Source organism: Caretta caretta, chromosome 12, assembly GCF_965140235.1.
Source record: "Caretta caretta isolate rCarCar2 chromosome 12, rCarCar1.hap1, whole genome shotgun sequence".
Lineage (NCBI taxonomy): Eukaryota > Metazoa > Chordata > Testudines > Cheloniidae > Caretta > Caretta caretta.
In genome coordinates this window covers 16,348,223-16,376,145 of record NC_134217.1, presented here as the reverse complement: position 1 = coordinate 16,376,145, position 27,923 = coordinate 16,348,223, and the positions used below count along the sequence as shown (strand labels likewise).

Genomic DNA, 27,923 nt, shown 5'->3' with positions numbered 1-27,923 from the left:
AGCAGAGAGACTACCTGGGAAATCTGAACATTCATCCAATTGATAACACATCCTAGGGTGTTCAGAGAGTTACTAATGAATATACTGTACCACTGGCAATTAACTTTGAAAAGTTCTGAACAAATGAAAAGTTACATAAGAATGGAGGTGGGAAATCAGACATATTGTCTATTTTCAGTCAAGGGAAGAGGAGGAATCCTGACAATTAACCGTTCCATAAGCCAAACTTTTATTTCTAGTCATGTAATGGAACAAATATTGTGAATATACAAATCTAGAAGGGAACTAAACTATAAAGCATAGAACTTGCCAGATTTTGTGGAATAACAAAAGTACGGAGAAGGGGCACATTGTAGATATAATTGTATTTAGATGTAAAGATGGCATTTGATATTGTGCATCACAATATTTTTATTGAAAATTTAATTCAGATTGGTTTGATAGGAACTTTGTTATGGAGACTGAAAACTCACCGAAAGACCATAAACCAAAGCCCATGGTAAAGGCCATATTTGAGATTCAGGGTGAGGTGCATAATGGAGTTCTGCAGGGTCTTTAGGCTAGGTCTTACTTAACCTATTCATGAATGATTTGGTAGAGGAAATAAATAGCACATTAATGACATTTGCAGATATACTAAATTAGATGTTGTTGTGAAGTGCAACTAGGATGGAGAAGTGATAAAAGGGGGTCTAGAGTGACTGGAAAAATGGAGATTTAAAAAAAATAATGAAATGGAGCGTCATTTTAGGAAAAGGCAAGCTAATCCATATGGAAATTGATAATAAAGAAGAGAGAGAAGCCTGCGAAGCAGCAGAGATTAAAGAGACATGGAGGTGATAGAAGGCAGCAAATTAGATATGAGTTTGCAACAAAGAAGTGTAACTTGGAATATAAAATGAAATTAAGAAAATTTAGGTTGAATATTAGGAAAAACTGCCTAATGGTGAAGATGTCTTAGGTTGCAGAGTAGTCTTTCAAAAGAAGTGATAGACCCTGTTTTGCTTTTAAAACTGAAATAAATCTTACAAAATGTATCATGTGGGACAGGAGAAAGATACTCTATTTACAGAGAAATGTGTTTCCATCTCTAATTTATGAGAGTCTAATGAAAGAGATTTTCAAAGTAGGCCTGTGCAGTGGAAGCTTTTCCATTGAAAAGGTAAAGTGATTTGACAGTTCATATGTGTATGTCTGAGTCAAGGACGTAAGACTTAAATGAGGTTTCACCCTTCAGTAAGGAGTCTGTGTTCCATTGAGAGACTGAAAGTGGAAATTTTTTCTCCTTTAAGGCATGGCCCTTGGAAATGATACAAAGCAGAGTGAGCTATGATCCTAGTTCAGAGCTACATTTCTGAAATGCATCCAATGTAGGAGTGCTCTTCAAATAGTACATAGAAAAGTTGTGCAATGATGGGTAGTTCCCCCTGCTTTGTGGATTCTAATTCTCTTAAATTACAAAGAAAATGTTGGCCTGAAAGTGACTGAATAACTGAAAGGGAACCATAGTGCTGTTGCTGAGGCACCAGCTAAGAGGTCACTTAAATTGAGAAACTACATGTGGGGAAGGGCAGGAAAAGGGTGATGACAAGCCAACTTGCAATGTCACCTTGACATATGGCTTACTGGAAGTTGCAAAGAACTTGAAGCTGTTAACAGATCTGAGCATTGGTGGCTTTTATTCTGGTTACTCTCATTCATTAAACAGAGTGCAGTTCAGTAGCCATCGTGGCCAAACGCTAGCCGCTAGCGCATGGGCATTGTTTTACTGTGCGAACAGATAACTTATTTTTAAGTTTACTATGGTGTAGAACTTGCAGTAAATTAATCATGACGTTAAGGTGGACTGCATGAATAGACATGACATCATTAAGTTGAAATAAGTTCTGCTCTTGCCATATTTTAGTTTCCAAGGTTTTTGAATGTCAGACAAAGTGTGGTAGATGCAGTTATTAAGTTTTGCAGAACTGTTTTTATTGGGCAGAACTTTGCTTGATGATGTACCCATGAAAGCCAGATTCAGAGATGAGCAAAGGGCTATTTATCTATGCATTTAGGAGAAGAAAATATAATTGTGGAGAACCCACTTATTATTGAAATAGTTGTTTTAAAAATGGCTTGGTGTGTGTGTGTGTATCTATATATATATATTCGCATGCTATGGGAGCAGTGGGTAAATACTACAAGCCATATCTCTCCATCATCAGTCAGAGAAATGGTCTGAGTGACAGCTTTTCACTTGATGTTATATGTATTCTTGAGAACTCTGAGTGTGAACTTATAAGAGAGAGGGGAATTTTCAGCATCCTTCTAAACAGGGAATTGTGACTGTGTATGATCTGTTCTCTATTCACCAGAAGCAATGAATAACATCACACTTGGGAACACAAAAATATCTAAGGTAAGATTCAAATTCCCATTATCCCGGCTCAGCAGAAACTTATTTTTGCTGAGTTTCAGACCTTGTGCATGCATGGAAGGGTTGGAGGATTTGGTCCTTACTGAAGATACTTGAGAGGAAAAACTAAGGGTGGGATTTTCAAAAATGCTCAACATTGTGACCTAACTATATTCCCAGTGGTTGACTTGGATGGAACAGTTAGAGAGAACATTGCAGAAAATCCCACACATAGTTGTTCTTTTCCACAGGTATATTCCCTTTTATATGTGATGGCAAAGCCTCTTTGCACTAGAATGACAGTTTCGCATGTGCGTGTGCACTGGTAGGAGAGTAAAGCCTTCTGTATATTGCCATGTTCTTTCTTCCAGGTCAGATGTGTATCATTTACACCCCCACAGAGCCCTAAAAAAGAAGAGTTTAATTGGCTAATACTGGTTGCTATTCTGTTGGTTGGTTCGATGGTTGCCTTTCATTCTTTATTCATAGATTCTACACCAGAAGGGACTGCTGTGATCCTCTAGTTCAGTGGTTCTCAAACTCAAATCTTTTTCAGAGTTACTGCTTCCCAGGATAGAGTGCCCCATCCTGTAAGTTTGGTCTACAATCTTTGTTCCTAGATGTACACATTTACACTTAGCGTAGACGCCAACTTCCTCTCTACCCCGGGGGTGCTCAACACCTCCCTCTTCCCCCCCAGGCCCAGCCCCCTCTTCACCCCTTCCTCCAAGCCCACACCCCGCCTCTTCCCACCCTCGCTCCACCCCAGGTTCCTCGCTCGCTCCACCCCAGGTTCCTCGCTCACTCCACCCTTTCCCCCAAATCCCCACCCTGCCCTGCCTCTTCCCACACCCTGCTCCACCCCTTCCCCCCAGGCCCCACCCCCGCTCCATCACTTCCCCACCTCTTTCTGCCCCTTTCCCTGAGCGGACCCTGTCCCTCCTCATCCCCCTCCCTCCCAGCACCCCTTGCACGCCACGGAACAGATCGCAGCAGGCAGGAGGTGTTGGGAGAGAGGGGGAGGAGTTGATCAGCAGGGCCACTGGGCTGGGGGAAGAGTAGGAGCTTGGCTGCTAATTTTTTGCTGTGGGTGCTTCACCTCTGGAGCACTCACAGAACACTTATTGTTTGCTGGTGCCCAGTTTACCAAGCACTTCAGATCATTTAACACAGGCCACCTACAGGATAATAACTTTCAAACACCATTAACCAGGCCAGGTATTAAAAAGCAGACTGGAAGTGAAAGAATCTGTCTCCCATATTAATCTCCAGAGCTATCTAGTCTGCCAGAACCTTTTATTTCTTTAAGTAGAAAGTGAAAACACTACATATGCTTGACTCTTGAAATGTAGTTTGTGTCTGTTGTCTGTGTCACATTCATATTCTCACTCTCACACACACACTTCAAGACAGGAAATTTAAATCTTGCATTGTTAGATGCCATTTGGCTTCAATTTCCAAATGAAAACCATGGAAACTAGAGACAATATGGAAGGGGTCGAACCTTTGTTCTACAAGACTCTTCTTGAAATTCCCAAAACATTTGCTTTGTTGTATGGAACAAGTGATTGTTTTGACCTCTTGAGATCCAGGCTGTTTTTCCTTCTCTCTCTTGACACACAAGGGTTAGCATATTTCTGCCAAAAATTTTGTTTGTGCTTATTAGCAGAAATTTCTCTGATAAGAACAAGTCATTACTGCAGTCTTGCTGCTTCGGCTGTAAAATCTCTTAAGTTTTTTGGACAAAGACTGTTGGTGTTTTTAGATTTGTTGCTGTTGTTGTTATATTAAATGCAAGTGTGTGAGAGTTTATCTTGTTCCTTTGAGATGTATAACATTAGCTCTGGAACTGCTTCCAAGCTTATAAAATGAGCCTCCAGCGTAGGCCTCTCCAGTAAACATTTTTGCAAAGTTGGATCTGATTTTTTTGTTCTTGTAATGGTTGGTGCATTTGGCAGCATACATTTTTAACAATTAGGAGATAAAACTGGACTTAAATCCAGTATGTCTGGTATTTTCTTGTTTTATTTGGTAATTTATCTTAGAGTATCCTGGGATACAAGATACTTGTGTTTTTGTTTTATTTGGTGGTGTTCCTTTTTAATCCCTCTTTAACTTAAAAAGCTAATGTAATAATGCACTGAAGAACTCTAAGGGTTGGTACATTTTGTCACTTTGGAAGACTAGATCACAAGGGAAATGGCTTTAGATCTATTCTTCCAAGTGACAAAAAAGTTACCAACCCTTAGTTCTTACATGCATTATATTAGCTTTCAACGTAAAAGAGGGATTAAAAAGAAATACCACCAAATAAAACAAGAACACGAGTATCCTGTATCCCAGGTAGTCTGAGATAATCAGTGTTACTACCACAGAAAGCCCACTTCTTTTGTTGGCAACATCTTGACATTTAATATTCATTGTAACATGCAGAGCAGAGACAATTATATTAAAGTTTTCATTAAACTTTTCTTTGGATTTGAAAGCTTTTAAAAATCTGTCATTTTGTTAATTTCAATTTATAGCAATCAGCAAAGGAGTTTACAGCTGGATATATCAGCAGCAAGATATTTAGAACATTAGATGAAAATCTTCAAAATCCCTGCAGTTTAGTCCAAACAAAGTGAGAGAATACAAGTCAGGCATTATTTATTTTTTCTTTTCAGTGGGATGGGGCTGAGGGTAAAAATGCAACACCTTAAAGACCAAATTAGACTTCTTCCCAATTTAAAACAATATACAGTTTTTTTCAATGCAACACATAAATTTTAAATATTCTCTAAGTAATTTTGTGTCCTTTCCCTCTGAAGAAAAAAATCTGGGTTTGTAATGATGCTGTACACTGTTAAACAGCTATTGTGTTCCAGCCTGGAAATGGCTGCATTTCAGCGCTGAACAAGCAGTCCCTACATATTTTGGGACAGATTGTGCGCTCTTACAAAGATACAAATCTGGAGTAGCTCCACATAAATCATGAAGTAACTCCAGATTTACACATGTATAACAGAGTAGAATTTGGCCCAAAGCCCAAATATCCCTTATACTTCTGTTAGGAAAAAAGGGAGACTTGAAAGTTAAGCAAATAGAGTGAACTAGGGCCCAGTCATGCAACTCTAACCCAAACGAATAGCCCTTACTTGTATGACTAAATTTACTCTCACAAATTATTTGCTTGACTTCAATAGGATCTATGAGCAAGGTGAGTAAAGGTTACAGGAGCAGATCCATGATTACTGGCTCACTACACTGGTATGTTCAAATTGCTAATTCTGGGGAAACTGTTTTCTGGGAAGCAGTATCCTATAGAATAGGGGCTGTGGCAGTTGGTGTTGACTTCACAGTCACAGTCACCTTCGCAGAGAATCAGGAGAATGAATGGGCCAGGAGAATTAATTCACCTTTTCCCCCTGGTACATATGGTCCCTTGAGAACAGGTTGAGGTACCTGTGTGGCATTATGGGAGAAGGTAGCTCTGCTTCTGCCTATGCTGTCTGTTCTGTAGATAGACTACTTCATTTCCATTCCCCCCAATCTGCCTCTGTTCACAATCTCTAAGTTCACTTAGTTCTGTGTGTTGTTTCTTTTTTTTCCCCTTAGAGTTTGGGCCTTCCAGTTTTTCTCCTCTGGATTGCTGGAGGGAGGAGACTGAGGCACATAGGAAGCTGACAGCACACTTTCCTGCTGCCTGTGGCCTTGATTGATCTTGTCTGAGTTAATTAAATGATGTATTCGTAGACACTGCTATAGTAACTAGGATACCTAGTAGTAGTGGTGTGGGCTAACAGCTGAGGGCATTTGCCCAGATGTGAATAAAACAGTATTCTGTAGATTTCCTCAGAGCCAATGCATTCTCTCTATTTTAGCAATGCTGTAGAGTGTTGGCGCTCCTTAAATTGCTATATATATAAAAAACTCTGTGAAAATAGAAGTAAAAATAAAAAAAGCACTAAAGTTTGAGTAGTAAAAGTATATACATAAAACCAATCTGTTTCCTTGTGGAATGTGACTTAAGAAACAGAACACCCAGGTTTTAAACTTCCTCTTCTCAGAATTTATGGAAGCCTCAGAAACTTTTTCCTTTTTCTTCATATGTCAGGATCTGTTTCAGGATTTTTTTTTTTTAAGTGTAACCCCAGTACTTTTCACAGCTTGATTTAATGCAGCTTCCATGTGTCTTGAATACAATAGTAACTTCTGAAACCAATATTTCTTTAGAGAGCAGTAAAGTTGTTTCTTCATGACACCAGTAAGTAGTTTTCTTGCCAAGAAGTATATTGTAAGATTTATTAGACTTTCCTCTGCCCTCCCTCAAGTAACCCAGATTTTAGCTTCACGTAAAGCAAACATGTTCAGAAAGTACTCTTAACTTCGGGCTAGGCAGATACAAAATAAAATCCTCCATGGGTGCATTACAACTAAAAGATTCACAAGCCCTCCAAGGGGTTTAACTTTTTAAGTAGGCATTTCACAAGTATTTGTTGCATAAACCATTATATGCTCCAGGCTGAGGTTCGTGGAGGTTTTTTCATATAAGGCATACAGTAGTAAATGTGTTTTGTGGAAAATAATATCTCATCCATGCTGACAAGGGACATTTTCTATACTTATAGCGTACGTTTTCTTGTTTCCATATTTAATATCAAATTAAATTTGTCTTTCCGCCTCCCCATCTTTGGAGGCGCTGGGGTTCTGATATGGGAAGCATGGATTCCAGTGAGCTCTGTTTACCTGTTCTTACACTGGAATACTTATGGACTAGTGGAACTCCATCTTTGGCATCCAAGACCAGGTCTTGGAGGCTACAATGACAGAGGATGAGCAGCTATAGTTATATGTGGTCCTAGAGCAATTAAATAGGTTATTACTGGTATAGATATAAAGCTAGACCATATAGGTGCCTGGTACCAAGCCTGAGAATAGGCATGACCCTGTGGTTAAGGCTCTGGACAGGGACATGCAGCTCCCATTGGCCTGGACCAGTGAACTGCAACCACTGGGAGCTGCGATTGGCCGAACCTGTGGACGTGGCAGGTAAACAAACCGGCCCGGCCCGCCAGGGGCTTTCCCTGCGCAAACGGCGGAACAAGTTTGGCAACCACTGATCTAGAGCATAGGAACCCTGCCATAGAGGGGATCTACCATGGGATGAGAATCAGGTCGAAGTTCACTTTTGTTCGCATATTCTAGCTTGTTCAGAGTCTGCGTCTTTCACAAAAGAGACTCATGATAGGTTGCCTAGACCTGCCTGCTTTACAGGGACTTCCTTATTAGCAAAACTCCTAGACCATCTCTGATAGGAGGTCATCAAGCAAGGACTAGAAAAGGTAGTGTGTTTGATTTCACCACCATTTTCAGAAGTCTGTTCCATTCCCTGGGTGATCATAAATTAATAAGCCTTGCTTTAAAACCTCAAATAGAAATCGAAAGGTGCGACTCAGTACTATGTGCAAATACTTCACTGACCTGGCTGCATAAAGTTCAGCTGAGTATCCTCCTGAGGACTAGAGTGCCCTGCTTTCATTTTACTTCTCACAACAATCTGAGGGCTGTTCATGAGGGAGCAGGTTTGCTCAATTATTGAGTCATTTCACATACCACATGTTTTATAGAACTTATTTTGCATGAAGGTGTGATCATTAAGGCTATGTTTTAGGCATGGGTATGGACAGGTCACGGGCAGTAAACAAAAATTAATGGCTTGTGACCTGTCCATGGCTCGTACTATATACCCCTGACTAAATTTTGGGGTGGGGGTGGCCTGGGGGTACTGGGTGGGGTGGCCCAGGAGTGCCGTGGGTGCTGGGTTTTTTTCTTTTTTTGGCAGAGCTGGCAGTCTCCCTACCTTCTCCACGCCTCCCTGTAAGCGGCGATGTCCCCCTCCCCTCAGCTCCTAGGTGTAGGGGCAGCCATGGGGGTTCTGTATACTGCTGCCATCCCAAGTGCTGGCTCCACAGTTTCCATTGGCTGGGAACCGCGGCCAATGGGAGCTGTGGGAGTGGTGTCTGTGGGTGGAGGCAGTGTGGAGAACCCCTTGGCCTCACCTCTGCCTAGGAACTGAGGGATGTCCCCGCTTCCGGGGAGCCCCCCGGGGTAAGTGCTGCCCAGAGCCCTCACCCCTTCCTGCGCCCGAGCCCTGAGCCCCCTCCCTCACCCAAACTCCTGTTGCTGTGGGAGGGGGACACGGTTCAGGCAGCCCCTGGGCCAGCTGCACCCGCCACTGCAGAAGTCACGGTGGTCCTGGAAAGTCATGGAGTCCGTGACCTCCGTGACAAACTCGCAGCCTTAGCCCTCATTCACTAATCTAGCTGGCAAGGTAACCTGCCTTGATTTGTGCATGGCACAAATATGATTAACTCATCACTCTGCAAAGCAGAAAATCTATTCATTCAGTGGGCATTCATTTAAGAGGGATGCTGTAGTTAATTAGAAGGTGTTTTACACAGGAAGTTAATCCGGGTAACAGATCACTTTTTAACAGCTCAACTTTTATACTATATTTTACCTTTGCTACTCTGGACAATTTAATTCTCTTAACAGGTTTATACTTCTCCATTACTTATCTTCAAGGATGTTTTTCTATAATTTCTGGAAATATTTTGATGTCTATTGCAGATACTCTTTGAAGTTTTAGCATTCTGGCTCTGTCATTTTCATTTGCTTTTTTGTATTTGGACCTGACAAAATTGCATCCATTTGTGTTGTGGTTAGAGCTGATGCTGGTTTTCCATTTTATGGGCCAGATACTATGCTTGGATGCATGTGTGCGCTCCCATTGACTTAAACCATTTGGATATTTTATTTATAGTCTGCTTTACAGTGACACATATCACTTTAGCATCTCAGTAATCAGTGTAGCATCCAAGTACCACCCGCACCTCCTAATCCCTTATGCCACAAATAAAGTGGATTTGGGCCAAATTCTATTTAAACTGATGCAGCCTCTTCCATTGGGGCTGGACAGACAAAAATACGAGAAGATTTGGTTCTACATGATTGAAGCTTTTATAATCCACCCCCTTTTCACAGGCGTGTTCATTTTGTTGCAGAGGTCGTAGCAATGTTAATGAAAATGCAGACTTGAACATCAAGAGGCAACACTGTTTAGTCGCTGTAGGAATGTGGAGATTGACAGTAATGTCTGGTATTGTCACTGTTCTCTCTATACGCTCATTGTTTGAAGCTAATAAAAGAGAAATGTAAGATGTATAGATAAACGCAGAGCGCCTTATGGCTCTGCGTTAGAGTGGCTCATTATTAGTTCACCCGGGGTGGAAGGACCTGCTTAGCTTTGTGAGGACATGTGCTATATAATGCAGGCCATCCGTTCCACAGGAGCATGCCCAGCATTGCCAACTCTCACAACTTTATTGTAAGGCATGTGATTTTGGCCTCTGCAGCCTTTGTGCAATTTTGGGGAGGGTCAGGGGAGGAGACAGACAGACCGACTACCCCCATAGTGCCCTGTAGCCTAGTGGAAAGTTGACTGACCTACAAACCCAGAGGCCATGATTTCTAGTCCTAGCTTCTTCACTGACTGCCGTTAATAATTCTGTGCCCTTCACAATCCTTATTTACTACTGCATTATTATTATTTGTATCCAGTTAATGGGCTTGTCCCTTTAAGAATAGGGCGTGGCAGATCTAAAGTGTTTGAGGCTCAGAGCATTGTGCGGGAGACTTTGCCTATGTGTCCAGAGACTGGGAGACCCCCTCCGGGTATGTCTACACAGCAATTGGACAACTGCGGTTGGCCTGTGCCAGCTGATTTGGACTCAGGCTAAAGGGCTGTTTAATTGCGTTGCAGATGTTTGGGTTTGGGCACGAGCCTGGGCTCTAGGACCATGAGAGGAGAGAGGGTACCAGAGGTCAGGCTGCAGCCCAAGCCCGAACCTCTACACTAGGGTTGCCAAGTTTGGTTGGACGTATTCCTGGAGGCTTCATCACATGACATAATCTTTAATTAAAGATTAATCTTCGATGACGGCAGACTCCAGGAGTTGGCAACCCTACTCTACGCTGCATCAGCTAACGGGCCAGCCGTAGCCGTCTCATTGCAGTGTAGACGTACCCTCTGTGTACTTCCCAAAAATCAGAAGTTGATTGAACACATTGATCTGTACAAAAAGCAGCCTCATGCTCACAGGTAGCACATTAGTGCTGATAGGGGACTGGATGTCTCAGGGCATTGCTAATGAGTTATAGAGCCTTTCAGTGTAGGTCAACAGTTCAAATCCTGCCCATCTCAGCAGGGTTTTAAAAATGGGCTCCTCATTAATAAATGTTTTGTAGCTCCTCTGTGAAATGAGTTTGGTGAGTCTCAGTTCCAGCCCCCGCACCACAAATTCACTACCATGCTTCGTATGATCTCTTATTGTGTACAGAGCCGAGCACAACAGGGGCCTGATCTCAGTTGGGTCTCTAGTGAAAGCTCCTCCAGCTGAGGCCAAAATCATCATAGATTTGCAACAGTTTGTCATGTTGTAATTGACGGACACACATAAAGGGTGGGTAGGGGAGTTCAAAAGACAGACCAGAAAAACACAATTTAATCTTTTTAAAAAATATCTCTTAAATGTTAAGCGAATCTCGCCATTCTGCTGGGTCTGATTCATGATTTTTGAATTTGGGGTGTTGGCAATACTGCAATCGTGGGGTTGGATTTATTTTAATTTTCCTCTCACTTGTTCACCGTGTCTCTCAAGGTATCGGAGTCTGATCTCAATTATGCAGGTGTGACTGCAGTTTGCACCTGGAGTTAGGGAAGCCCCAGAACTTTTTCAGCTTGTATGCACAGTGGCACCTCACCCCACAGCAACAGCTTGGCTCCTGTCCTGTGGCTGGGCCCATCTCCCTGCTCCGGGTGTTGTGACTTAGTGACTTAGCGCCAGTCAGGTTTGGCCTGGCCAACTCTCCACCATCATGGAAGGGCCACTGGGCCAAATTTCAGTGAGTGAGGTTGTAACCTGGTGTGCAGGGGCCTCCTTGAGGGACAGCTGGGCCAAACCTGAGTGGTGCTGTGACCCCACGCACTGGGTTGTAGTGCCACTTGGTTTGCAGGCCCTTTAAAAGGGGTGTGATGTTCTTCCTCCGGGTGGCCTTGGCCCCCAATTGGCTCCCTTGCCAACAGTATGCACTGCACATAAGGTGTGTATGGCTGCAGGTCACTGCATATATTCTGGGCTAACACCTAACTGGGAGCAGAATCAGATCTCCCTTTAACTCTTCTATTCTGCACTGTTTCCCATCACTCTTTGCATGAAGTGGTTCTGAGTTCCATTTGCTCCTAGTTTTTTGAGCTCCGTACCCACTTGAACAGTGCTTCTCTGTCAGTCCCTTAAATGATGTTTGAAAACCTCTATCAGGTCATTTCAAGATCTTTCTGTCTTTAGCCTGGAAGCAGCGCTATTCATGAAATGGCCTATACCAATAGCTGTCTTCTGTGAACAAGCTGTAGATTCAAAATATGGAGTTGTATCATTGCCTATGGCAAAACCAATGGAAAGGGAGTCTGGGGTAGGGAGAAAATCTCCTTTGCTACCCTCTTGGAGAATCCACCGCCACCATTCTTTCGGGGGCAAGGCTTTGTCTCCCCTGTGGAATAGGCTGGGGTCTGCTAGGAAACATGGAGGATCCCCAGGAAACCAGGGCACTCTCTGTCTCTGCACCAGCTCCTGGCAGCAAGCCTCCCAGTTCCCTGGCAGCACAGTCTTCCCAGTTGCATCAGTCCTCCGTGGAAAAGATAGAACAGCCCCTTCTCTTGGAGGGTTAGATGGGGCTTGGGGGGAAGGATGATGCTTGTCGTCCATCTTGGCCCTGCCCCTGGCCTATCTGCTCCTTCACCCTGCCTGCCTAGTCTGAAACTACTCCCCTTGGGCCCTTGGAGCAGCCAGTAAGGGTCAGAAATGGTGTGTGTGTGGGGGCGGGAGTGGGGAGATAATGCTGTGAACTCTGTTGAGACCCACTTCTGTGTGAGGGGAGGGGAGGAGGACCTTATGCAGAGAGGTCACTTCCGTGTATGGGTATTGGAGAGGAGGGGCTTAATTATCTAGACTATGCTATTCATGTGTAGGGCTGAATAGGATGGGAGAAAGGAGTGTACTTGGTAGAATTTCTGCTGGGTAATTTTTTTGCAGAATCCAGGTCCTTCTTTTTATTTTTTTTCTTCATTTTTTTGACAGTTTTTTTTCTTGATTCCTCCTTTTCTCAGTCATTTGAAATAGGAAATGTAACTTGAAACTTGAAGCAAAAAATTTGCTTTGAGAGATCAAGAGTCTTTTAAGCTGCTTATTGGATCAGCAGTTGCAAAGTTATCATGAGGCTTGAACTCTTTCTACGGGTTTAATGGAAGCAGCGCTGTGCTGGGGCAAACATCACAACTCTATATCCTCAAGGGAAACTGGCTTCTTTACACATACAAGCAGAACTAAATATTGTACTTTGATGTACTTCAGACTTTTTTTATTATTATTACTGCTTTCAACCTGTTGGGAGTTGGTTTTCTATAACCCCAGTTAAGGTTTCCCTTGATGTTGTGTGGGTCTCATGTATATTATAAAACTGGAAAGAACGACATTTCTTATAGGTGGTTAGCCGCCTTAGTAGCTTGCTATAAGGTATGGATTCATACCAATGCGGGCCTTGTATGCCTACATAAGAATGCCCATACTTGGTCAGGCCAATGGTCCGTCTAGCCCAGAATCCTGTCTTCTGACAGGGGTTGATATGAGATGCTTCAGAGGGAATGAACAGAACAGGGCAATATATTGAGTGACCCATCCAGTCTCAGTGTCTGGCTGTCTGAGATTTAGGGACACCCAGGCTGGGGTTTGATCTATGACCATCTTGGCTAATAGATATTAACAGACCTATCCTCCATGAACTTTTCTAATTCTTTTTTGAACCTAGTTATACTTTTGGCCTTTACAACATCCCCTGGTGATGGGTTCCACAGATTGATTATGTACTGTATGAAGAAGTACTTCCTTATGTTTGTTTTAAACCTAGTGTCTATTAATTTCATTGGGGGACCCCTGGTTCTTGTGTTTTGTACAGGGGTAAATAACTCTTCCATATTCACTTTCTCCACACCAGTCATGATTTTATAGACCTCTCTCATATCCCCCCTCATCTGTCTCTTTTCTAAGCTGAGCAGTCCCAGTCTTTTTAATATCTCCTCATATGGAAGCTATTCCATACCCTAATAATTTTTGTTGCCCCTTTCTGTACTTTTTCCAATTCTAATATGTCTTTTTTGAAATGAGATGTGTGTGACCAGAATTTCATGCAGTATTCAAGGTGTGGCAATACCGTCCATTTATATAGTGGCATTGTGATATTTTCTATCTTATTATCTATCCCTTTTCTACTGTTTCCTAACATTTGGTTAGCTTTTTTGACTGCTACTGCACTTTGAGCAGGTATTTTCAGAGAATTATCCATAGTGACTCTAAGATCTCTTTCTTTAGTGGTAACAGCTAATTAAACCCCCATCATTTCATATATATAGATGAGATTGTTTTCCAATATGATGACTTTGCATTTATCAACATTTATTTTCATCTGCTGTTTTGTTGTCTAGTCACCTAGTTGTGTGAGATTCCTTTGTAACTCTTCTCAGTCTGGTTTGGACTTAACCGTTTAGAGAAATTTTTTATCATCTGTAAACTTTGCCAGCTCACAGTTTACCCCTTTTTTCCAGATCATAAATGAGTATGTGAACAGCACTGGGCACAGCACAAATCCTTGAGGGACCTGCTATTTACCTCTCTCCACTCTGAAAACTGGCCATTTATTCCTACCCTTCGTTCGCTTGTAACCAGTTATTGATCCATGACAGGACTTGCCCTTTTATCTTTTGACTGCTTAGTTTGCTTAAGATTCTTTAGTGAGGGACCTTGTCAAAGGCTTTCTGAAAGTCTAAGTACTCTATATCCACTGGATCACCCTTGTCCACATGCTTGTTGTCTCCCTCAAAGAATTCTTATAGATTGGTGAGGCATGATTTCCCCTTTTAAAAGCTGTATTGACTTTCCCCAACATATTGTGTGCATGTATGTGTCTGACTAATTTGTTCTTTACTATGGTTTCAACCAGTTTTCTGAAGTTAGGCTTACTGGCCTGTAATAGCAAGGATTGCCTCTGGAGCTTTATTAGAAAATCGGTGTTACGTTAGCTATCCACCAGTCATCTGGTACAGAGGCTGATTTGAATCCATGTGTAAAGCAGATGTTTTAATGTTGTAGTATCTTATTACTGTAATATATCATTTTAAATGTCTGCAAAGTGCTTTGGGATTCTTACACATTTTCATTATTTGCTGTGTTCTGCAAAGTATAATGCATACCCCAAATATGTGAAGGTAATTTCTATGTAACCAGTTGACCACAAAAGCCCTGATGACCTTGCAAATTGATGTGACAGGGCAGACCCTTAATTTTAAGCAGAGTCCTATTAAATCTAGTGGGACCCTGAGCAGGTATGAGATCAGGTTCAGGGCCTTAGTTACTATGCTAATATTCTCTATGGGATGTTTTCAAGTCATTTCCATTGTTGTGCAGCTATGTCCAAAAGTGAGTGGATAGTTAGTATAGTACATGTTTATGCTACTGTTTGTTTGATGAAGTAAATATGTATTTATGCAGGTGGGATGCAGAGTATGAACAGGAGTAGTGTAAGTGGATGAAACATCAGGTTTCAATCTTGTAGATTCCTTGCAGCTACAGTTTCAAATCCAGGCAGTGTCTGTGTTTGTCCTTCAAAGGTAGATAAATTAAATACCATGCATTTCACTCTCTGGAGATCTATCACATGAGACCTTTAAAATTCTCTCTTCTGCATTGCTTTTAAAGATCCCATAATACTCTTCCTAATAGGCGGCATTTGCCCTGATGACCTTGGCCAAAATGTTCCCTTTCCCCACCCTTTATTATCCAACCTACTGTGCAACATTTGGTTGATTCCATCTGTCCAATAGGTGTGGTATGGTCAGTGGTATATATAGCTTGTGGAATGCTTTGAAATGTTCTAGAATGAGGTGCTATGGACATTCAAATATTATTCATTTCTATAATGAAGAAATATTATTTCAATGATTGTCCGATATGTGTGTGTGTGTGTGCATTTGCATGTGTATATAATAGAAATGTATTTTAAAGCATTCCACATCCATCAATGTTTAAATGTGGGAAAAGACTTACACTACACACATTGAGCATATTGTTGTATGTCACTGCTACAATGTTATTGGTTCAAACCCTGCAGCCCATACTCAAGCGAAATTTCATTTGAACCATTGGAAGTTTTGATATGCAACTCAAATGCTCCCTCAGATAAGAGGATTCACACTACATCCCTTCGAGAAGGCCTAAGCTGCACTTGACTATAAAGGGTGTCTTAGCTAATTAGAGCTCATGGGCCACAGCTTGTGAGTTCAGAGCTTCTGCTAATTATGTTCTGAATGTAATTTTAGTTAAACTATTAAATCTTTGTCCCAGGGCTGTTCTCATTAGACAGAATTCTAGCTCTTCTGGATTTTCTTTGTGCAGAATTTCTTTCTTTACAAATGGATGGAGGGAGGCACATCTGGTAATGGCGATGGGATACATGTGGGTCCAAGAAACTGCTGCTTAAGGAACACTGCAATAAAATTGTCTTGTAAAATAGTGAAATCGCATCATAAACCTCCACATGAGGAAACCTTGATCTTTACCTGGTTTTTATGAGTGGGCCTAGTAAAGTTTATCATCAAACTTGAGGGCACATGAAACCCCAAGGGTAGGAAATGGTAATATTTTTCTTGCTTAGAGAAGACTAGAGAGACGTTGAAGCCACCAAGATGATTATTTCTCTTTCTACCCTCAAACCCATCCTATTTCTTATATTGTGGGTAGTGCCTAAGGATCCCAACTAGGTACTGGGGTTCTATTGTGTTAGGCACCATAGAAGCACATAACAAAAAGATGGTCCCTAGCCTGAAGGTCTTATGCTTTGTAAGACAAAAGGCAACAGGTGGGTTCAACTAATGGATGTAAGGAGCAGAAGGGAATAGTGAGACAATTATAATCACCCTAGGATTCAGGCTGTGTCAAAACCTTCTAAGTTGCAATCTAATTGTCAACAGCTTTGGGATTTGTAATAACATTTTGCAGGACGTTTGCCCATAATGTGGATTAGGCCCTATTTGTTATTTTTTAAAAATAATAATTAACGAACACAAAGCTTTAAAATTGGCAGTTGCTCAAATTTATCTTTCCTTCATATTTAATAGACATATCCAGATGAACATGGAAACTTCTTTGTAATGGAAATGAATGTGCTATTTTGTGGTGTCCGAGATCTGTGTAATGGACTGTGACAGTTCCTGCAGTGCTAGCAGGTGAAAAACTTGCTTTCAGAAAGGGCCAGATGACAGATGTACACTCTGGAGAATAATGCTTCGTGTGCTAGTCAGAAGATGCATCCTACTTACTGCCAGCACTGACGCTCCAAGAGCATGTGGGAATGGAGGCTCAGAGTGGGAGCAAGACAGGTGAAGCCTGATATTAGTCTCAGGCATGTAAGAGTATGTCTACACTGCGGTTAGATACCTGTGGCAGCCCATGCCAGCAAACTCTGACTTGCGGGGCTTGGGCTAAACAGCTGTTGAATTGGGGTGTAGACATTCTGGCTCAGGCTGCAGCCTGATCTCTGTGACCTCCCACCTTGCCGGGTCCTAGAGCCCAGGCCTGAACGTCTACAGTTAAACTGCCCCTTAGCCTGAGCCTTGTGAGCCCGAGTCAGCTGGCATGGGCCAGCCGTGGGTTTTTCACTGCAGTGTAGGCATGGACTAAGAGTGCTGACAGAGAAAACTGAGATATAGAGAGACTTTGGAGTGGATGCTCCTTGGAGGAGAACGGAAGCAGCTCGCTGTGCCCTGAGGGATAAATGTTGTCTGCTCCTTAATGGCTTTGGAGGGCCCTCTTGTAGCAGGGCCAAGTCCGTTGTGAGGTTCAGGATGTGGAGTGTCTGTGCAGGGAATGTGTACCCATAGAGCCCAACTTGGTGGTGGATGCTTGCATGCTGCTGTTCAGTAAGGTTTTTGGGACTGGTGATTCTACTCTCCACTTCTGGGAGCATTGGGGAGAAGGGTCCCCAAATGTGAGCAGTGCTGGCCGAAAAAGAGGGAGTAGCCAGAAAGTGTCTATCTGCCTCCCTTGAGTGGGCCAGTGCTCTAAAGTGATTTTTCTCTCTCTCTCCCCCCGCCTCAGGTACTTGGCTCACTGGTGCTTGCTCACATGCTCAGGGTCTAAGTGATCCATAGGCGCCGAATCCGTGGGTGCTCCAGGGCTGGAGCACCCACTGGGAAAAATTAGTGGGTGCTCTGCACCCACCGGCAGCCAAGCTCCCCTCCCGGCCCTGCGCCTCACCTCCACTTTGCCTCTGCCTCCTCTCCTGAGCACGCCGTGTCCCCGCTCCTCCGCCTACCTTCTAGCACTTAGGACTTTCCAGGAGGGAGGAGCGGGGATGCGGCACGCTCAGGGGAGGAGGTGGAGAAGAGGCAGGGCAGGGGCAGGAACTTGGAGGAAGGGGGTGGAATGGGGGCGGGAAGGGAGCAGGGATTTTGGGGAAGGGGTGGAATGGGGGCGGGGCGAGGGCAGTGCAGGGGCCGGGCCGGGGCGGGAACAGTGGAAGTCGGCGCCTATGAAGTGATTGCCATAAGTGAGGTCAGGAAGGAGGTTTCCGCCAAGTCACAGTGGTAATGACCTTGGGTTTTTTTCACCTTCCTTTGTAGCGTGGGGTGTGGGTGCTGGGATCATCTGGGTATATCTCACTAAGCAATGTCGTGTTATTGTTAGGGGCCTCAGACACTTTGTTCCCACCTATTCTCTGCCTGTGGCACACACTAGTTTCCTCTCCTGACGGTTGTAATACTTTGGTCTAATTTCAGTTATTGGCTTTAGTGTACAGGTGGCTGGGTGGTGTTGGTGGCTTGTGATGTACAGGAGTTTGGAGCAGATGATCTGGTGGTCCCTTCTGGCCTTAAACTCTGCAGCTGTGTGGAACGGAATGTGAATTAAAGCTCTTCCCCTGATGGAGCCCAAAGGAGGGCAGAAAACTCTGGTCTATAAAGGGATGCATCCCTTCCAGCCCACAGTAGACTTGTTTGATGTGGTTGAGGAGGGTTTTTCTTGACACCTCCCTGCACCAGCTTTGCTGAGTACGACCTTTCCTCTTTAAACCAGCCAGTTATTCATTTTGTTAGGTAAAGTTTTAGGCTACATCCTTTCACAGGTCCACACAGGCATCAGTAGGATTTCTGCATGCAGAGCATGCATTCAAACAGCAGGTTCAAATGGCTTGCCACTAGAGCCAGATGGAAACTGGATTTTTCCTGATGTGATTTAAAAAAAAATTCCATTCCAAAATGGATTGAAAACTTAATATTTTGAAATTTCCAGTGAAATAAAATTTCAAAACCCCCTTCATTTTGGGTTGATTGGAACGTTTCGTTACAATTATGACTTGTTTGTTTTATACAAAATAATATAATATTTTAAATAAAACAAAGAATTGTTGATATTTTTGCCCTTATTGAAACATTTTTTTAAATCTTTCTTTTGGAAATGGAATGTCATCAAAATCGACACAAATCCGAACTTTCTGATGGAAAATGTAAAAATGTTCCTTCAGAAAAATTCTTACCAGCTCTACTTGCTACAGTTTGTCCGTGAGCTGTGGAGCTGTAGGGATATTTTCAATTGACTGAAAGAGGAACTGATGAGATGGGTGGGTGAGATTCTGTGGCCTGCGTTGTGCAGGAGGTCAGACTAGATGATCATAATGGTCCCTTCTGACCTTAGTATCTATGAATCTATGATGAAGAATCTGCAATTATGCATTAAACGAGGCCTTTTTGTTCTGGTTTAACCCACATAAGTCTGAAATGGGTGGCTTATCTAGGATATCACCAAATCTCACTGAATGCCCATGTAAGACAGAGGAGTCAGCTGTTGAATGGAACCATGATGAGGCATCTTCTTATGGTTCCAAAAGACAGTTTCCACGGAAAATTCTAGTAAGTGGAAATGAAGAGACTGCATTTTGCTTTGGCTTTCTTGTGGGGAAGGAAGTCGCCAGGATGAATGGACTTGTAACGTGGAGCCCTTCTAGTGAAACAGTTTTTTTCAAAAAACAGGTTCCCTCAAAACAGAATAATTGTAGCTGGAATTACCCTTTATCCATTTCCCTGCATTGAAACAATCTGAATGTTCAAAGCTAAGGCCACAGATTAATTGTGTAATCAGTATGTATCAATATTGAACCAAATACTTGTGTATATTGTGTTTAACAAAGTTGCCCCAAGTATCCGTTTTGTATAAGAATAAGAATAGCACACCTAAAATCGGCACACATACTTTTTGATAGATAGATATACATGTACACACACACACCTGTAAATGCCTCTGTAAAACACATATAGATGATTAAACGAAGAAGACACAATTTATTACTTGTATTCTAAAACTTTGTTCCGTCATAGTTGCATGTAAACAGATTCCCTGTCCAATTTAGCATAAACTAAATGCTTTCCTCTTTAAACAACTACCAACTGGGAAGTGAAGGGAGAAGCCGAGATCTTATGGCAAGATCTCAAAGTTTGGGGTTGCTTGGATCTAGGATTGTTGTTGTTCTGGGCTAATCTTCATCATGAAATAAACAATCCGTAGTTCAGTAATTGTGCAAGTTGTTTAGTCTTAATTTCCTTTTTTCAGTCACAAATATGTCAGTTGACGGCTGTGATGACTGTGGCACAAGCCCTGTTAACGTTCAGTGTCGGAAGTTAAAAGAGCATACCTGTTAAAATAGGATCATCTTCCGAGGATCTCATCGGGGAAGAAAGCTAGATGGAGACAGAATGTGCAAAGGGGACACTACACCTTTCAAATAGCCATTATCATTTTCCTAGTTGTTGTTGATGTCTGAAGATAAAAGTAAAATGAAGTGGGATTTACTCATAATCCATCCAACCCTCCTCCCTCCCTCACTTTTAACTCATCCCTCCTTCCAATCTACTGTGTGTCTCGACTGTCATTGTGTTGTGATCGCTGAGTTCTAAGGTGTTCAGCCGTATACAGAAATAGACTTTGTCAAAACGCTAGCTGGTTTTGGTATCTGGGATGTATAGTCCACTAATTACTAGGCAGAAGTCATCAGCCTAATTTTTACATTGGTTTAATTAAGGGAGAACAAACATTTAAAAAGACCCTCAAAATGCTAATTCTGCAAATAATTAGCTGTCTTTAGCTCTCTAATTTGATGTGTGTTAAAATTCTGAAAATGTTTTCATACGACCCCAGACTAGAGAATATTCAAGTTTATTGTTTAGTGCTCCATAAATTTTGTTGCTGTTACGATAAAGGCATATTGTGAAATCCATTTGCTGATGAACTGTGAACTGTTCTATGGCTGTCAAAAATATGTTTCCTGTACTGATAACATGATAGTGAGGGCTGCATTTCTTATATTTCAAACCTCATACAACTGTGGTTTGCCACAGTTAGCATAGGTGATAGGACAGGATTAAGAGCTCAGAATACCTTGGCAGGAAAGAAGGGAACAAAGAAGTTTGAGGCATCTGGGCATAACATCAAAGGGAAATTGAAAAGGCAGCTATGCCCAAAATTTTAGAGAAGAGTCAGACTCCATTTGAACTCAAGTGGTACTAGGAAGTATCCCAGGAACTCTGAAGCAGAAATTCCCCCTTGGGATTTCCTCATTAGTTTACTTCCCTTATGTCCCCAAAACGCTTGTTAGCAGGGAGAGCCGATTGCGTGTTTATCTTATGACCCAAATGTCTCTTTTGGTAGCTTGTTTCTAAAATCTGGTGTCTTGAAAAATTCTCTGTGAAAAAGTGAGGTGGCATTCTGATTCTGGGACCTGAATTGTTATCACTACCTTTTCTGTGCAACTTGGCTCTGCGCCAGTTCCTCTCTTTGTTTCTTCTTTTCCGAATCAGATTAAATGTCTCTATCCTCCTTTCCCTGTGGGGATGGTATATTTTCTTCTTTGTCCTTGAGTTTCTTTTTCCTTGCCCTTCCCCCACCCATTCCTTTTCTCACCGGTCCTTTTTTCTTCTGTTCCCTCCCTCTCTTCTGCTCTGCTTTTTCCTTCTTACAGGGAAGGCAGCCTATAGCATAACACATGACTCAAGTGCAGAATCTTGCATTGCTGTTCTGTAGCTGCTGTTGCTCGTTGCCGTGCAGTGACTCACCACTCAGAGGGAACTGGGAACAACTACCAACTGGGAAGTGAAGGGAGAAGCCGAGAATGCATATTTGGGTTGCCACACATGAACACTTGGGAGCAAACAGTGCAACTACTCTGCATGGAGGTCCTGTTCTGTTGAGATGATGACAGAATATTACCTTTACTGGACACAGCAATAGAGCAAAAAGAGTATTCCAACAATTTTTTTGTGATGAAATGGGCAAGTTTTACAGGGTTTTTGTTGAATTTGGCTTGGAGTTCTTGGGTTGGGCCAAATCTGAAACTTCAAGTGAACTTTAGAGGAAACTCCTGGAGCAAATCAGACTTTGTAGTCTTGGTTTGAAGAAGTGTTGGGAACTAGAAATATGCAGACAGAGCCGGATTAACCCATCACTGGGCCCCAGGCAAACCTCACCAACCCTCTCCTGGCCAGCTCTCCCATGCAGGCACTCACTGCAGCTTCCCGTCCAGCTCCGGGATGACATCGGCAAAACTCCTGCTGCGCTGGTTCAGACACTGATGTGTGCTGGCCCCACAACAGCAGTGAGGAGACGCAGTGCTGGCCACCCCACAGGTTTGGCCCTGCTGGCCCTCCATCATGATGGGGAGGTGGAGGCAAGGCGGGGCCAAAAATTAATGAGTGGCATTGCGACCTGGTGCAGGGGGGTCACAACTCCATTCGCTCGGTGTTGGCCCTGCTGCTTCCCCTGTCATGATGGCAGGCAGGGCCAAACCTGAATGGGCAGTGGGGTGGTCAGCTCTGCTCCTCCTCACCACTGCTGTGGGGCCAGCTCCTTCACCAGTGTCTGAACCGGATGGACCAGCTGGAGTTCAGGTTGTCCTCTCCCCACAGTTTGCAGCACTAATGGAACCTTACAATTCACAGCTCCCATTTAAAGTGAGGATTTGCCCTCACTCCTACCTAGTGTGTGTGTCCTCATGTTCCTTTTCTTTGTTGTTCTTCTATCTCTCTCCTTTATGGTTCTTCCTGGAGTCACGACCCATCCTGAAAGCCTGTATAGTTTTAGATCCTGGTCCCCTGAGTGCTGCTTCTCTGGCAGCAAACACTTGTGGCATGTTTTACTCAAATTCTGGTTTTCTTTTTACCAAGGATAAACCACACCATTCCCCCAGCTGGCTTGGCATGCTGACATGGAGAACCCAGCCTGCAAGGAGGTTGGAGCTCAGTGAGACTGCTGCTTTTGCTGAGATTTTTATCCCGGTATTCCCTGTCTGGGAAGAGAGAAGTGCTTTACTTTGACTAACAGGGTTGCAATATCTGCTCAACCTTCATTTTGTTTTTCACCTCCAGTATGAGGGGGTTGACTTTCTCATACTTAAGGAGTATGACGTTTGTTTCTTTTCAAATGACAGTGCTGAAGAGCAATTTTGCAGGCTCTGTACATAGATTATGCTGCTTTGACTGTGTTCTTTTCACAGAAAGTCCTAATTAAGCATCAGATAGAGGACAGTGGGTCATTCCTTTAGCACTCCCTGCTATAATTTTTAGCCTTCCTTATGCTGTTGTCCTTATTAGATCATTTTCTGGACAATTTTAATACACAACACAACTTAGTAAATAAAAGACTAAACAGAGAGACAATGCTGGCCATGTCAAAATGGGAAAAGAGTGTTGGGAGGCTTCTGCACAATGAATTAATTAGCGTATTTTATTAGCTCTTGCCTTGTGCTGAGACTACAGCAGTTGTAGGCAATTAAACTTTCATTTCCTGTCAAGGCTTTTGCAGCACATAGTTGATGGAAAAAGTTGAGGCTGGAGAAGCCATAAGCCAGACTCTGTCTCTGTTTTATGTAAAATCTGGTCATTGTCTTCATACCTTATTCTACCACTGATCCTAAAAGCAATGTGGTGTCTATTGTGCTGAAGCAACTTGTATTCATTTAAGGATAAGATTACTAGTGATGGTATTAATTGGATTTGGAAGGCTAGGTGGTCTGAAATTGCAGGCGAGTTAGTGTGGGTGACTAAAGGGATGTTGCATGTGTGCCTATGGGGAAAAATTGCATTTCGAATGGATTTAATAGTCACATGAATTTCTGTAAATACAGCGTACTTCCTGAATGCCTCATTCTTCCAGAGAGCTTCTAGACTTGTAGTGGTTACTGTTGGTGATGGATGCTGCCCAGCACTCTGTGTATGTATGTGTGTGTGTACGTACGTGTACACACACAGAGAGGCGAGACTAAGAAAGTTGGAGTTAATGGTATGCTCTTTACATGGTAGCCATTCGTTAGGGTTACCATATTTGAACATTCAAAAAAGAGGACACTCCACCGGGGGGGGGAGGGGGGAGAGTGTATTTGCTCACACACCCCACCCCCGGCCCTGCCCCAACTCCACCCCTTCCCTGCTCCCATTCCAATCCCTTCCCCAAAGTCCCCATCCCAACTCCGCCCCTCCCTGCCCCATTGGACCCCTTCCCCAAATTTCCGCCCTGACCCCGCCTCCTCCCCTGAGCGCGCTGCGTTCCCCCTTGTCTCTGCCAGCCGCATGAAACAGCTGTTTCGCAGCGCAAGTGCTGGGAGCTAGGGGGAAAAAGCGGGCACTCTCTCGAGTGATCAACATTCACTCTCTTTCTTGAATGATCAACTCTTCTTTGGGGAAAAATAATAATGGCAAAATCCTGGACATTTTTAGATATTTAAAAATTCCTCCCGGATGGCGATTTAAGAACCAAAAAGCCGGACATGTCCTGGAAAATATGGACGTATGGTAACCCTACCATTAGTGTATCCCTGTTCAGTGTGTGCTCAGTGTATTAAACTAGTTCATAAGCTTAAGAGCTGTATGCAGGAAACATAAATTTGTGTGTATGTTTATAGGTAGGATACTAAATATGTTTTCTTTAGTACAGAGGCTCAGCTTGTCTGCTACCCATTGATTTCTAGGTAAAACAAATAAACAAAAACAAAATCATAGTTCTTGTCTACTACTTTACAAACATTAATCCACACCACACTCTTGCAAGGTAGGTGGAAGTGTCTTCATTTTACAGATGGACAAGAGTGGTTAAGTGACTTTCCCATGGCCATGGCAGTAGCCTTATCAAAACTTGGATTAAAATTCAGGGTTTTCCGGCTTCTACGCGAGTGCTCCGGCCGCTTGACCACAGCTCTGTCTCTTTATTTTAAATGAAATGTTAATTCATTAAAGGCTCACAACAGTCTGATGAGATAGGGAGGTACTATTATCACTGGATGAGGAAACGGAGGCGCAGAGATTAGAGTGACTGCCTGAGTTGATGTGCAAAGTCTGGCAGAGCCAGCATTTTTTCAAATGCGAGTTACTTGAAGCCAATGACTAATACCTTAGGTTGTATTTGTCAGGACATTGAGCTGCCTGGTGCTTTCCTCAGTCCTCCACTTCCCCAACATCTTCCCTTTTTCCCACTCAGTTGCTCACTTCAGCCCCTCTGGGAAGCTCTCTTCTACCTCCTCCCACAGATCTGCTGCTCCTCTGACATATCTGCTCCTTTCCCTCCTGGCTCATCTGTTTTAGCTCCCCCGCCCCCCAAAGCCAGCTCTGCTCTGTGTTGTATTGTTCTTATTAGTTGTACTACCGAAGAGCTTAGAAGCCCTAGCAATGTCCCTGTTTCCCCGGTAGCTTCCCTTTTTACACAACAGTAAAGTTTCTGCCACATCCTAGAGCAACAAATACACAAGGAGAGTTCTCATTTCCGAACAGCACAAGCATGGTACTTTCGAAAGGGCAGAGCTCTGTCTGGTTATTCTCTCCCTCCACATTGATTCAAACAGGTCCTATCCAATTCAGCCAAGCCTGGAAAGTACGGGCAGTGCGTGACTCCTCCATTTGGGGAGACTGCGCGCTGCCAGACCGTGGCCCCGCCCCATGGCCTGGCCCCACTCAACCTCCTCTGCCTGAAGCCCCGCTCATGCTCCTCCACTGGACCTACTCGGCCCGCTATCTGAGGCCCCTCCTGACCGCTTTTCACACCTTTTCACCCCCTCCCCTGTCCCCCCCGCCTGCCTGGCCAGTCGCTTGCCCTTCGCACGCACCTCTTCACCCCCTCTCGCTCCAGCAGGCAGAGAGGGACGGGAAGAAGTGGAGCCTCAGGGGAACAGGATGAGTGGGAGTAGGGCCTTGGGCGGAGTGTGGGTGGGGACACGGCTTGGGTGCCCACCTTTTTTGGCAGCGGCATGCTCCCAAGGCGGCGGGCTGGCTGTTTGGGGAGGCTTGGCCTCCCCTGGCCTCCTATACCCACCGCCGATGCTGGAAAGAGTTCCAGTTCATGTGTGGGAATGAATGAAAATGTGACTTTTCCCTTTGAAAGGAATGCCAGTCTTGCTCAGCACTCTGTGTGTATGTGTGGACATGTACTTGCATCCAGACCATACCAATTCATGTCTAGCCAAGGGGGACAACAGGAAAATTACCTTTGTCATAATTCTGGAAGTATGATGATCTGTAACCTGGGATGGTGTTGGTGTCCAGTGGATGGCACGCTCAGCTGGGATTCAGAAGAGCTGGATGGTATTCCTGGCTCTGCCAGTGATCTACTGTCTGTTCTGGGCAAGTAACTCTAGCTCTGTGCCTCTGTTTCCCCTCCCATCCTTTTTTGTCTGTCGTGTGTGTTAAGACTCTTTTTGGGGAGGGACTCTCTCTTCCTGTGTGTTGTGCAGCACCCAGCACAATGAGCCTCCAGTCTCAGTTAGAGCCTCTGGGCGCTATTGTAATACAGATAATACATTCATAATTTGTTTGTGCACAACGTATTAAATGCAGAAGCCAACTGGATTTCTGTGATCCCAGCTTTTAAAGTTTTCTTGGCCATGAAGAAAAGACAATGCTGGCTCTTCTACTTGCACAAATTCTGTTCTTTTGAGAGGAGAGGGCTCCTTTTGCAGACACCATGTTTAACGGAGTTCATTGTCCTGTATCATAATAGCTTTAGTGATTTAATCCCTATGGATTTTGATAGGACATGTAATCTTGTTCTTGTACGTAGCTCTTTAGGATTTAGGATCTTCACAGCTATGAACTGGGATTTCCCTCATTACCCCCCCACCCCACTTGGCCCTGTCCCTTTTAATATGAATCTGGCCAGGCTTGGTTTATAGTTAGATTTCATGCTTGTTACACTGTGACACAAACAGGGGTAGTCTGCTGAAATGGGCATTCAGAGGCTAAGACAGGGAGTGATTACTAGTGTGTTCAAAAAATAAACACCACTAGGTGGTTTGTCATTGGACAGGAGCTAGGAATTATAAACCCATGGAATCCAAGAATTATCTATGTGCATATCTCAGCACTTAAAGCTAAACCAGGGAAGGTGTGAGGTTTCAGCTTTAAGTTGTACCTGTCAAGGGTTAATGGGGGGTGAAGACTGGCTGCTTCCTATACTGCAGTATCCCTTTACAAACATGCTTTTTAAAGCCTGCTAACCAAATATAGTCTGGCCCGGAACTTAAAAAAACCCGTTCTCACTTTCCTACAGTTTAATTAGGGCTGTCTGCCCAAATCTGCTCAAATACCACTTGATACCACATGGGAGAGTCTCAGGAGCCAGCGAAAGGGTTATAGATTTATGGAAAGTGCAAAGACTACCAAGAATTCTCAATTGCCTAAATGACACTTGAGCTGAGATCTCAGAATTACACCCACTTGGGACAGTTGCCTTTGCATGAGCTGCAGCTTCTGCTTCCTTTAAATCTGATGTTTATTTAGCAATGTGCATTACTTCATATCTTTTTTTTAAGGATTTTACTGCAAGCTTCCTACAATTCTGCTTCACTGTATGCTTTGCTCAGCTTGATGAACACCATCTAAATGCTAACTAGAAAAGTGAATAGTATTGGCAGTTAACATGCAAAATAATTTGAAATTAAATATTTTTAACACTTCGTATCAAATTGGAAAGAGGCCTCATTCCTGTGGCAAATCTTGCTAAGGACATAAATATTCCTAGCAAAATTGAGTCCATTTTCTAGTGGACAATAGGCCACTTTTCCAGATAAAATGATCCATTTAAAAAGAGTATGGAATGCATTATCAAAACTTCACAAAGATATGTGATTTTGCAAATTTTTAGTAACTAAATAGCCTATCTATCTGAAAGTGACTGAAGCAAAGTTTTGGGGAGGAGGGTGTTACTTACTCCCATGACTTGAAGGGATAAAAATGCCAGTACCAAATTCTGTATAGGAAAAATTGACTTTTTCAGAATTCTAATGCCAGCCATTATAGAGGCACTGTCAACTTGAAATCTAGTCATTTTTATTTATTTTCCAGTTGTAAGCA

The 27,923-nt window shown here is 43.2% G+C and overlaps 1 protein-coding gene across 1 annotated transcript in view; it reads left to right on the top strand.

The window, feature by feature from the left end:
- NKD1 (NKD inhibitor of Wnt signaling pathway 1) overlaps positions 1–27,923 on the top strand; it is a 149,057-nt gene that overhangs the window by 23,570 nt on the left and 97,564 nt on the right. The gene's annotated exons all lie outside the window — the stretch shown is intronic.